The following is an 11,548-nucleotide window of genomic DNA, read 5'->3' on the forward strand; positions in this document are numbered from 1 at the left end:
GGGAAACAGGAATAGAGAAATGGAGGAATGGCTGAAGAAACAGAAATCTGATCTAACTGACCCCTCACCATACATCATTTTAAAATGTAACTGTGTTTAGTATAATTTTTTTTTGTAATTTCTCAGAAGTGGTCCTTGTGAAAGACCATACATCAAAATCTGCACCATCTTACCATGGATACTCAAATGTTTAAATTAAGAACTACAGTGTAGGACCCCAGGCCTCAGGCTGGGACATCTCCATGTCTCCAGCTATGGCTCAAGAGGCAAAATGTTGTTTCCAGGAGGTGAGTGAGCCCACCTGAGAGAAGCCTTCCATGCGTCCTCTGGGGACAGGGGGATCACCGAGCGGCGGAAGGTGGGTGCCAAGTGGGGCTGTGGAAATTTACACCGAAACGTGTGAAAAAGAAATGTAAAAAGATGTCTAACCAACTAATATTTAAGCATTGCCACTCATCTCTACAAAACTTCATGAGAAGAAAACACAATGCATGACTTTATCTAATGGCATTCAAGTCTATCTGAAGAGTGTGCAATCATTTTCCACACTTCCCACTGTCCATGGGAGAGTGCTCTCACAATCTCTGTGAGGTGTTGAAGTATGACAGAGTCAAGACCCGAACTATTTCTTTGGAAGAAGCAACCCTTCACAAAGGGCGTTTGGATTTGGCAAAGAAGGAGTTAAGGTGCAGCGTCGGCGCGGAGGAACCCATCGCGCTGTTCCATTACCCGGGGAGGGGGGAGTCTACTTCCACATTCTTTGTTATTCGTCGTAAAATTCACTGTGAAATTCGATGTAAAATTTCAGAAGGAGAGGCAGAAATGGCCACTATAAATCACGAGGAGGAGATGTGTGAGTTAAAACCAGTGACGCTGAGGTAAAATTCTGAGGCTCCTCTGTGCCCTCCGGCGCGTGGGCGCGTCCCGCTCCGCCGCCGGTCGGTGTCGCAGCCCGGTTTGAGGGAGGAGGCGCGGCGGCACCCGGTAGCGTGTTTGGGGCTGGCAGGGCGTTTTAGGAGCTTTTAGGTCGGCTTTGATTTCTTCCTGCAGCATCGACGGAGTTTCCCTCCTTACCCGCTTCTCGTAACCGGCCCGGTTACCTGAGCGGCACCGGGAGAAAAGGAGAAAGGGAGGGCAGGGGAGCGGAGGCGGGAGTGGGGCTTGAAGTGACAAAAGGGCGGCAGCAGCCACCACGGGACAGCCCGGGGTGCCGCTCCGCCAGGAGCCCCGCGGCTTTCTGTAGTGAAAATACGGTAACGTGGTGTACTGAGCCGCAAGCTGTTCAGCGGCAGCAGTGTAACAGAGAGGCTCGGCTTTTCGGAGTCCTGAGCCTGGACAGGAGTCACTGGACCGGCTGCCGCTCCGAGTGTCGGAGCGCCGGGAGCACTGCAAGCCACCGCGGGCAGCGCCCGGGCTGTGCTCGGCGCCAGGAGTCCTCCGCGCTCTGGCTTACACCCCTGGAGTGGTTTTGAAACGCTTGTGGTGTGCTCTGGGATCTATTTAAAACGTCAGCTTGTACACGAAATGCTTTTCGCTCCTAAGAGGTTATACCGTGGAGCCTTTGATTCGGAGGCCCATAATAAGAATTTGTCAAGGAAGTAAGGAACCGTGTCCTTTGATCTGCGCCTAAATGGAAAGAAGCGGAGGGTGCTTAAAATGGTCGTGAAGTAGCTGCTGTAAGAGCAGCTATTAGCGATAAACATGAGAGCTTTCCATCATACTGAAAGTATTTCTGTAGGATCATAAGCATGTGCAGTGCTTCCCAGGCAGCTATAAAATGCCAAGCCCACTTCCTCTGAGAATCTCTGAAACTTAAAAGCAAATCAAAACCACACAGAATAAACAAACTAGGAGCCTAGAGTGAGGTGAATAGGAGGGATCTGCTCTTTGAGAAGCACCTCCTTCTTCCCCCTGACTTTTCTTTTTTTAGCTTGCATTTTATTTTCTCTTTTATAGTTCCATAGTTCATAAGAACATGTCTTGTCTATCCAATGTTATGTGCCAGCTGAGCAGTATAAGCAGTAATACCATCATGCTAAGTGCATGGAGTCCACATACAAGAGATTGGACTGCATTATAACTGTAATGGTGGTCCCTTTGGGGCACAGCAGCAAGGCAGCACAGGGAAGTTTGCATTAATCATTGTTCCTGCTCTGTTTGTTTTCATGGATAAGTGGATTTCAGTCTACTACACTAGCAAACCAGAACCTTTCTTGAGCTCTAAATTAGCACATAACCAAAAATAGCATTTAATTAACAAAAAGGCTGCAGTATATTTTTGCAATCAAAGGGAAGTGTGTATACTGCGGAAAATCTATTAGATTAATTGAACAGTAACTTCTTCCTTGGTGCTTACTCAGTTGCAAGAACTTGGCCTTTAAGTCTTTGCCAGTGAGAAGAAAACATTCCTAAAGCCAGGAAATAGCTATAATTCTATAGCTACCTAGGCATGTAATTTTATTTCTATTACCAGATTATTATTGCTCTGTAACTTCCCTGAAATTACATGTGAAATTTTCTATTTCAGGCATTTTGGCATCAGTATGTAGCATTTTCAATGAAATTTTGGGGAACTGGACAAATTATATCTATTACACGTGAAGAGTCCCATCCATACAGAAGTCTCACGTAGACATCTCTGATCTGCTTTTAGAAGAGGGCAAAACTGGTAGAGGCCTGGTAAGAAAAACCTTCATTTAAATGTACACATTTGTTATTAGTTTTGGGAGGGAAAATTATTAAATGAGGACTAAGAAACACACACAAATATATGTAAGTAACTGCTAAGGATAATTAGATTGATAGATCTTGAATGTTTGAGCATTTTGCAGTTTTATACTAAATTCACATTGTAGAAGTTCATCATTATCCACAATAATGGAACAAAAGCCTTAGGGATAGACCACAAAATGCTTATATGACACTCCTCCCATAGCTCGTGTTACGTTTTTGGGTTAATTATCAACAACATAGGAATAGGATTTTTTCTGTTTTCAAGTTCTAACTGGTATAAATGAGAAGATTTAGGAAATAAAGTGACCAAAAGTAGCCTGTACGTCTCTATTTAGCATGCTCCTAGGCTGGACAATCAACTCGAATACTTCTGAAGATTCCAGAGACCCAGGAGTTTCCATAGTATAAGTAACATGTTAAGTTCTTTGCAGAAAACTGTAAACATAGCACGACATTTACATTTTAAATAAAAAAAGAAATGAAACATTTATTCTGAGTAATTTAAGTGAGGATTCTGAAACTAGGTGTGAAAAAAATTGTAAATAGAAAGACCGTATTTTCAAATACACATTTATAACAATTTTTCTGAAATGGTGTTTTCATGTAAGTACTTTTATGGTATGCTATATTTTAAATATTATTTTTTTAATGTAAGTTTTACACTTAATCTCTTTACGAACAGATTATCCCCTATTTAACTGACATTTTTATCCAAACATTATTTTAACACAGATTTTCTGTGTGAATTCTGCAAGGCAAAATAGAATCAAAGTGACATACCCACCAAAATGAATTTTATATTTACCTTCTCAAAGACAAAATACATTCTTCTTTTGTCTCTGTGGGCATTTAACCAGCCTGCAAACATAAGTACTAGAAAAAATAAAAGCAGTAAGATGATTACTTGTAGAAAAAAATCTGTCTTAAGCCAGTGGATTCTTTAATCTAAATCCAATTTAGATTTTGGATTATTTTTGCCAGTGAGAAAAGTCAAAATAGGAAAAGAAGGTGAATAAAGGCTTTTATATGTTGCCCCTATCATTGGGAGCTAGAGAGAGGAAACACTCCAGTACATTTGGGAGCACACAGTCTGATGGCAGAGAAAAGATAAGCATTACCTAAGGAAATGCAGGAGAAACCAGAACTTTGGCCAGAAGAGAGTGGTCACAAGTGTATCCTGAAATAAAGCAAAGGACTGATTTTACTCTGGAAATGAAGGGAAACAGAACTTGAACCATAGAAAGTAATTAGTAGCTTCAGGAAAATATCTAGTGGATGGAAGTATAACGAGTATCTTGTGGGGCATGTGTATATATTTTCTTGTTTGGAAAATTCATATTTTGAATTCTGACAGGCTATTATTATTTATGGATCTATTTAGAAGGCAGCTGTGATTAAAGCTGGAAATCTGCTGGCACATTCTTTGATTAGTTGATTGTCTGTCAGAAGAAATATATGGTGGCATCAGATATTTTGATGCATATTGTTTACAAAGATTGTACCTATGCTCCTGTCCACTAGAACCAATGGAAAATTTCACTCAGAATCTCAGGTCCTTTTTGGTTGACAGTCATCTTGAATTTCTCTCCCTTTACTTAGAGCTACACTCTTGGTGCTTGGTCATGCTGGTGTGTAGGGTTCTGTGTCTGCACCTGTTCCCATGGCATTTTACATCTTTTTTTTCTCACACACGCAAATCCTCAAAATATTCAACATTCAACACATGTGCCACCTGTACGTGCCTTTGTTTTATATGGTGACGTACCCATGCTTTGGTGGAGGCTGTTCTTGTTTGTGAAAGTTTAACTGCTTCTTATAATGATTTTAAAAAGCACTATCTGTGACCGTTAGCTGTAATATGTTATATCTAACAATAGTATTATGGATAACAGGCTATCCTAATGGAATAAAATCTATATGAAAATACCCAAGCAAAAGGATATATTTTATAGCCTCTTTGGACGGCCAGATTGTCTTCTTTCATATGAGTATGATACTTACACAGGATTGCAATCTTTATGAGGAATTCAGCAGAGAAAGTAGACAACTTTTCAAAATGTTCAGTAGTAACTTAAAACTATAAATTAACATAATTAACAATGCTATACATACTGATGCTCTTTCATTGTAGTTAAGATTTGTAAATAATTTCCGCTTATCTATAACCTTTAAGATAACCATACATGCTTATCCTCATTTCTCATAGCATGTACCTCTTATGCCAAGATTTTCTATGCTGTTCTTATCTACAAGGATATGAATTATGTTTAGGGAACCTAAAGGAAGTCTTGTAGATTATTTAAAGCAGTAGGAGGGCAAAAGCAAAATTATTAACATTGAAATTTGGAATTTAATTGCATTGTTATGCAAAAAAGTACATTTTTTCATAACTAGATTGTTGTGACTAGATTTTTTAGCTATGGGTATTTGAAAATTCCATGTTAACCATTTCTAAAAAATACATTCTTCTCTCAGTCTTTTTTTTTTTTCTGCACCAGAGTTGCATCACCTAGGCAGAGACATTTATCTGTAGGTAATTGCACTGTAAAAGTCTAGGCAGCTTATCCCAGTCAATAATTCAGTTTTCTGGACCATCTATTATCACTACCGATAATTGAAATAAACACTAAATAAAGGCTTTCTGCTTTAGAATATACAACACTGGAAGTCAGTGAGAACTTAAATCTGTGACAAACTAATACTGCTTTCTGGGCCACTAATGAAGCACCCACATGTCTTCTGAAGTGCTGACAGAGCAGATGAACTGATGTTTGTCCCTGTGGCCACACTGGGAATCAAGCTGCTAATAAATGTTCAGTTACAAAATTGAGTCATCTTTTTTTTTTTTTTCCTACCTTGGAAAAGGAATTTGGAAGAGGAATAGTCAGCATTCAGAAAATACCCAGTGATGTTTTATTTATCTGTATTCCTTTTCTGTGTTTAGCTTAAAAACAGCAATTACATTTTACAAGTTATTTTCATTTCAAATTGATGTTAACATCCATAATTTAAAGGGGTGTAGAAATTCTCTTTCTTCATTTTATTGCACAATGTGCAATGTTCTGTTTCCGTTCTGTGATATCCCTTCATAAAAGCTGCAAGATCCCTAGAAAGGAATGTGCTTCAGCTTAGAAGGCTTTTTTAGCCACCATACAGGACTGTTTAAGATGCCTTCACATGAGCTAATATCTAACATGATTGCCAGATTCCAATCAATTTTATTTTGTGAGGTTTTGCTGATAAAATACTGGATGATTGTTTCAATAAAGAATTAATTGGAAATATTAAGGCGATTTATCTATAGTTGGGGGACCACAGTTACTTGCCTTTATTCTAGCTCATCACTCCAAGGAGACTGCATTAGCTGTGTCTCTAAAATGTTTTGTAAATGGAACCACCACAAAGTGTTCAGAAACTCGGGAAATAATTTGTCTAAGAATTGTATGTTAGTGTTTAAACAGACTTTGGCACATGCTAAAAGCATACTAGCTTGCACTCTCCCAGACAATTCCTGGGCACAGTTTGGAAATTAGTGTGAGTCAGGAACCGTCACCAATGGGCAGTAGATGCATGTGACTGTATTATTTTGAATCATTAGGAGTTTAATAATACAGGCATGAGACATTATGCAGTTAGTAGCCTTAATACCAGACAACAGTCCCAGGCATGTTTAACCTATTAGTTTATATGTATCCCTTTAATATGTTGGCTGAGATTGTGAGCACTTCACTATCTGAGGAATGGAAATTTCTCCATTGTTTTGTAGGAGCAGTTCTTAGAGGCCTAAGCCCAAGAGCTCTTTTAAAACACGTGATTTAGATAATAATCTCTCTTAAATCTTCTTTTTACGGGCAAGTTCATTAAAAAGGGAGTGGTAAGGCATTTTAAGCATGATATGATGTTCTCACATTTCTTTAATCCATGCAAGTGTGGCTTTCAGCTTGTGCTGAACACAACAGTCCTCTAGGCCAATTTTTAACTTCTGTCCTTTGCCAGAAGACGAATGTCCACATTCACTTGCTGGCCATGGAGCTATATTGACTTCCCTTTACACCTGAAAAAAAAAAAAAAAAAAAAAGTAAAAATTAAAAAAATCTTGCTTGAATGTTTTCATCCTTTTCTCTGAAAGTAGTCCATACTGGCCTTCACTGAATTTGCAAAGAATTTTTAAAGATGTTTTAGGAAGTTCAGTTGTAGTAGGAATGGCACTTCTTCCTTTCTGAGGTTCACCTATGGTGATGTATATCCAGAGGAAAGTGCCAAAGGATCCTCTTTCTCCAGGTTTCAGATTTCTTACAGTGACAATGTACAGTAACTAATCATCCTTACAATAACAGCTTTTGTTTTGTCTGTTCTTATGACCCTTATACAACAGTTCTGGGATAGCCTACTTATTCAGCAGAGTAATACATCACTGATCTCCTTTTCTGTGTTAAAGTATCTTTTATTCTTACATTTTATAGTCTAAATTACATGTTATACATTATCTGTATTTAATAACATCTGAGTTATTCAGAATCTCAAGTGCTTTGAACAATCAGAAACTGACCATAACGTTCAGATGAAAATACTAGGGTTAAATCTTCTATCAGTTTTCCATCATAGAAAACTGTTTTGGTTTTTTTTTTGCATGTATGTTTCAAAAGATATATCTGCCATAGAATTCATATCCTATCCCTATACAATCAGAAGCACATTAATGTAGTATAGACTGTGCAATTTTGTAACTTAGAAAAAAAAGTAGTAGTAGTATTTCATGTCATGACACTCTTGTTAACAATTTATGCTAGATATTTGGAGCAAGGGGAAAAAAACGGTTACCTCTGTCTGGCTTGCCAAAGAGGAAAAAAAAGAAAGCAATGACCATTGGGTAGTAAACTTGCAGCAAGTACTCATATAAATATTTTACACCTCAGTCTGCATGCTTCCTTGGGTTTTTATTTTACCTGCGTCACTGAAGTCTTTATCTGACATTCAGACTGCTTACCTCTCAAGATGAGTATTCCCCAGCGAATTAAGTGGTGCTATTATTTGCTCCTGTGAACTAAAGTTAATGCAAAGAATGTAACTTTGTGTTACTTTGCATGCTGCATTCATATTTACATTAATCCTACTCAACGTTGTAGTCCAGCCTTAACAGCATTTTTCTGACAATTTGAGTACTTGAATGTAGGATGATAGCAGACATTTACATATTGCTTTCACATAATGAATTATCAACATTTTGTAGGAAAGTTTCTTTCAACTACTTGAAAAATTTACAGTCATAGAATCATGGAGTCATGGAGTGGCTTAGGTTGAAAGGAACCTGAAAGATCACCTAGTTCCAACCTCCCTGTCATAAGCAGAGACACCTTCCACTAGATCAGGTTGTTCAAAGCCATTTATTAAAAAAACAACAACAACAAAACAAGAACAATAAACACTTTTATTTAAAAAAAAATCTGCCCAGAAATACATACTGTCTATAAATTACTAACAGGTAAATATAATAATGTTTGTGCATTCCATTAATTACTTAACATGACATGCAATGACATGTTATACCAGCCTTTAAAAAAGCAAAATGTGGAGAAGTACAATACATTTTTTATTCATTCTAGAGAAAAAAAATCAAATATCAACAAGCAACTTTTAAGAAAACATTGGTTCTAGGTGTGTTTTTACTATAATATTACATACTGTCTATAATTTATGAATCTGAATAAAAACATGTAACTGTCAGGAATGTTAACATCAGAATGAAGAGGGTAAGGATTCCTCTCCACTGTTTTAAACAGTGTACACAAACATTCTGTCTTTGCAAGCAGAAAGCCATAAAAAGCACCAAGAATGGTACATATTTTGGTGGAAAGTGTTTGAAAAATATGTTTTGAGAACAGTGCTGTCTGCATGAAGGTCTTTAATTCCTGCCTTTTAAAGTTACATTAAAATTACTGAATTATATGTTCTCTTTAAAGAACAAGAAATGAGTCTCAGAATAACTGGCTGTGCAAATACTTCATATTTATGCCAGCCCAATCATTTGTTTAGAGAAAAAATAAAACACATTCTCTCTTGACTTCAAAGGGAGTAGATTAAGCGCTAAAGCTTTACCCTGAAATTTGCTGTTCGTTTTCACAACTATATAGGTGTGGACTTCTCAGTGGAATTTGAAGAGCCTTGCCCTGCTCTACACTGCCACCAGCTTTGTTTAGTGCAGTGTACATTCCTTAATGTGCCACAGTCACGGTTGTATGACGGCATAGCTCCTCCCCTACAGATTAGGACTACCTCCACCCCATGACTAAGGCCTGGAGCAGAAATAAGGTTTAAACTATCTTTTGCTATGCTTTCTGATAATATTCAGAAGTACTTGTTTTTACCTTGTTTTGTGTCCATTTCACGTAAAAAGAGATATAACCGATATGTACTGAAATATTTTTAGGAACTAGTGAGCTTTCATTACACAATTATTTGTTGTGAGTAGACCTTTGAAGACAAAAGGAATACAGGAATACTTGTCTGAATGCAGCTGAGGAATCATTTTTAAAAGTGGATTACAGTAATATCTAATAGAATTGAACATATTTAATGGTTTCATTTTCCTTAAGGAAAAAGTTCTCATTTACTCATATGTGTTACAATAACACCTTCTAAAACAACTAATGAATTAGTTGTTTTCTTGTGTAGGTAGTGACATCATAGTATTTAAACAAAATAGCCACTTCCAGAAATTCCTTTAGTTAAAAAGGATTATAAAAGCCTAAAATATTGCCAGTGACATTTTCACAGGAAAATTCTGACAGAAGCAAAATAGTCAAGTAGGTGTATCTTACATGAACCTAAAGCCTAAACCATATTTGATACGGAAGACACCTGGCTTTTGAAAAACAAAATCGGAGTATTTACATTTTATTTACATAGTAAATTCATTAAGAAAAAAAATCATTTTAAGAATTAATAAAATCATATAAACTCTCCAACAACATGAATTATTTACAGTAGGTTGGAAGTTGATTGAAGTAACATTCCTGCACCAGCCTTATCCTTTTTGGCATCAAATTTTCCTTTGAATTTACAGGTTAGTCTACATAATACACATATGTGGCCTCGAAATAGGTAGATTTTGAAACTTCAGCTCAGATATTTTCCCCCTTGTCTTACAGAGTTGCACTGTATTAAATTTAAGCATGAAGGTTTATGAACATGCTTCATCTGCTACACTAATTATTTCAAATGGATAATTTGAAATTATACATACATAAACAGTTGTAGGATTGGGACCTTTTATATTGACTTATAACACAGGCATATAATACATTTCTTTCAGAATCTGGTTTACTCTGTTTCCTTTAAACTTACATGAGCATATAGCCATTAGATAGAAGAACTGAATTAGGGTGTTCTCCAGTGCCACCTTCATTTGTGTACTTTCAAACAAATACACTTGTAAAACAAACTTTGATTAATCCAACATAATGAATTTAATAGTTAAGCTTGAGAGCTGGACTTCAAATCTGCCTTAAAGATAGAGAACTACTCAGGAAACCGTTAAGACTTAGAGAGATTCAAGTGGTTTGGTGTAAGATATTATATCTTTGTGCAAATAATATCCATCCAGAACTGAAAGGGTGTGTTTATATGTCACAGGACATTTACATCTTGCTGTGTCCAATTGTATGGCCGAATCCTGAATTCCATAGATGAGCAAGAATATAGAAGGATTTCTGTCCAAGTACTGAGAAGTTCATAAAAGAAGTGAGTATGAAAATATACGGTGAATTCATTAGATGTAAATGCTTCTTCGCTATTATTCTGTGCATGTTTATTCAGTTTTACCTGCGTAGAGAAAAACAGAAAATCTTTTAGAGGATGACATGCTCCAAGCTGGTCCTTCGCAACCCACAATTCAAATATTTCCAGTAAATCTGGGAGAGGGCGGGGAGCAACAGCTTCCAGCGGAAGACCCTTCACCTTAGCATTTGTAGTTGCCCCCATGCTCGTCTAAAATTCTTGTTTATAAAGCCACTCCGTTTCGTGAAGTCCGCCTGGAAATCCCCGGCCCCGGCAACGCTTTCAGCATTCGGTGTTTCAGATCCTGCGACACAGTCTCTTTAAAACGCAGAAGCGGACAGTAACGGTAACAGTAACTCCAGCGGTGTTTCAGGGCTGCCGCAACCCACTCGCTGGGGCGGAGGGGGCTGCCGCCTTGGTGGCCTCCTCACACGGCTCCTTTTTACGTCTGCCTCCTGCGAGGTGGCATTTTGCGGTCACTTGCAGTCCTCCCCACCATCCTTAAGGAAAGCGATAAAGAAACCCAAAACATGTATTTTTTTTTCAACGGCCACTTCTTCACAAATCGCTGGGTGCCTTCCTTTCAGCGCAGGCCTGAGCGCGAACTCCGGTCTCTTTCCGCACACCAGCAGGGAAAGGAAAAGGAAACAAGGAGCCCCGGCGGCAGGCGGAGGGCTGGGCAAGGGGAGCGCCGCGCACGGAGCGGGCCGCGCCCGCCGCCAGGCGCTGTTCGGCGGCGCTGGGAGGGAGCGGCGCGGAGCGGCGGCGGAAGCGGCGCTGGCTGAGCGAGCGGGCGAGGAGGCGGCGGCGAAGGGAAGGGGGAGGCTGTTGGTGTTTGGCGCCGGTGGAGGGAGTCATTCCTGCAGCTGCACTTCCGGTCGGCATTTTGTTCTGAGAGGGAGCGAGAGAGACACACACAGGATCCTTTCCCCCCTCCTCTTCCCCCCACCCCTCCGCTCGGTACCGACTCACCGTGCCCGGGCCGCCCCCTCCTCCACCCTCCCGCGCCCGCTCACACGGACGGAGCGGCGGCCCCTCG

At 39.1% G+C, this 11,548-nt stretch overlaps 1 protein-coding gene and 1 long non-coding RNA gene across 6 annotated transcripts in view; one reads left to right on the plus strand and one right to left on the minus strand.

Annotated features, from left to right (window-relative positions):
• The window catches only part of NIPBL (NIPBL, cohesin loading factor), a 163,540-nt gene continuing 152,882 nt past the window's right edge, over positions 891-11,548 (plus strand). For 4 of the 5 annotated variants that reach the window (XM_021379385.1, XM_021379388.1, XM_021379387.1 and 1 more), the window contains exon 1: positions 10,111-10,473. The gene's annotated coding sequence lies outside the window, so the exon portion shown is untranslated. Of the gene's footprint in view, positions 985-2,527; positions 2,680-10,110; positions 10,474-11,548 lie in introns of those variants that run through there. The other variant, XM_021379383.1, reaches the window with a different exon arrangement.
• Positions 8,143-11,526, minus strand: LOC110389277. The gene is made up of 2 exons (XR_002433106.1): positions 10,690-11,526; positions 8,143-10,554 (listed from the first exon to the last, which is right to left on the minus strand). It is a non-coding gene; the product is annotated as an uncharacterized LOC110389277 (long non-coding RNA).

The sequence above is a fragment of the Numida meleagris genome, chromosome Z (genome assembly GCF_002078875.1).
Source record: "Numida meleagris isolate 19003 breed g44 Domestic line chromosome Z, NumMel1.0, whole genome shotgun sequence".
Classification (NCBI taxonomy): Eukaryota; Metazoa; Chordata; class Aves; order Galliformes; family Numididae; genus Numida; species Numida meleagris.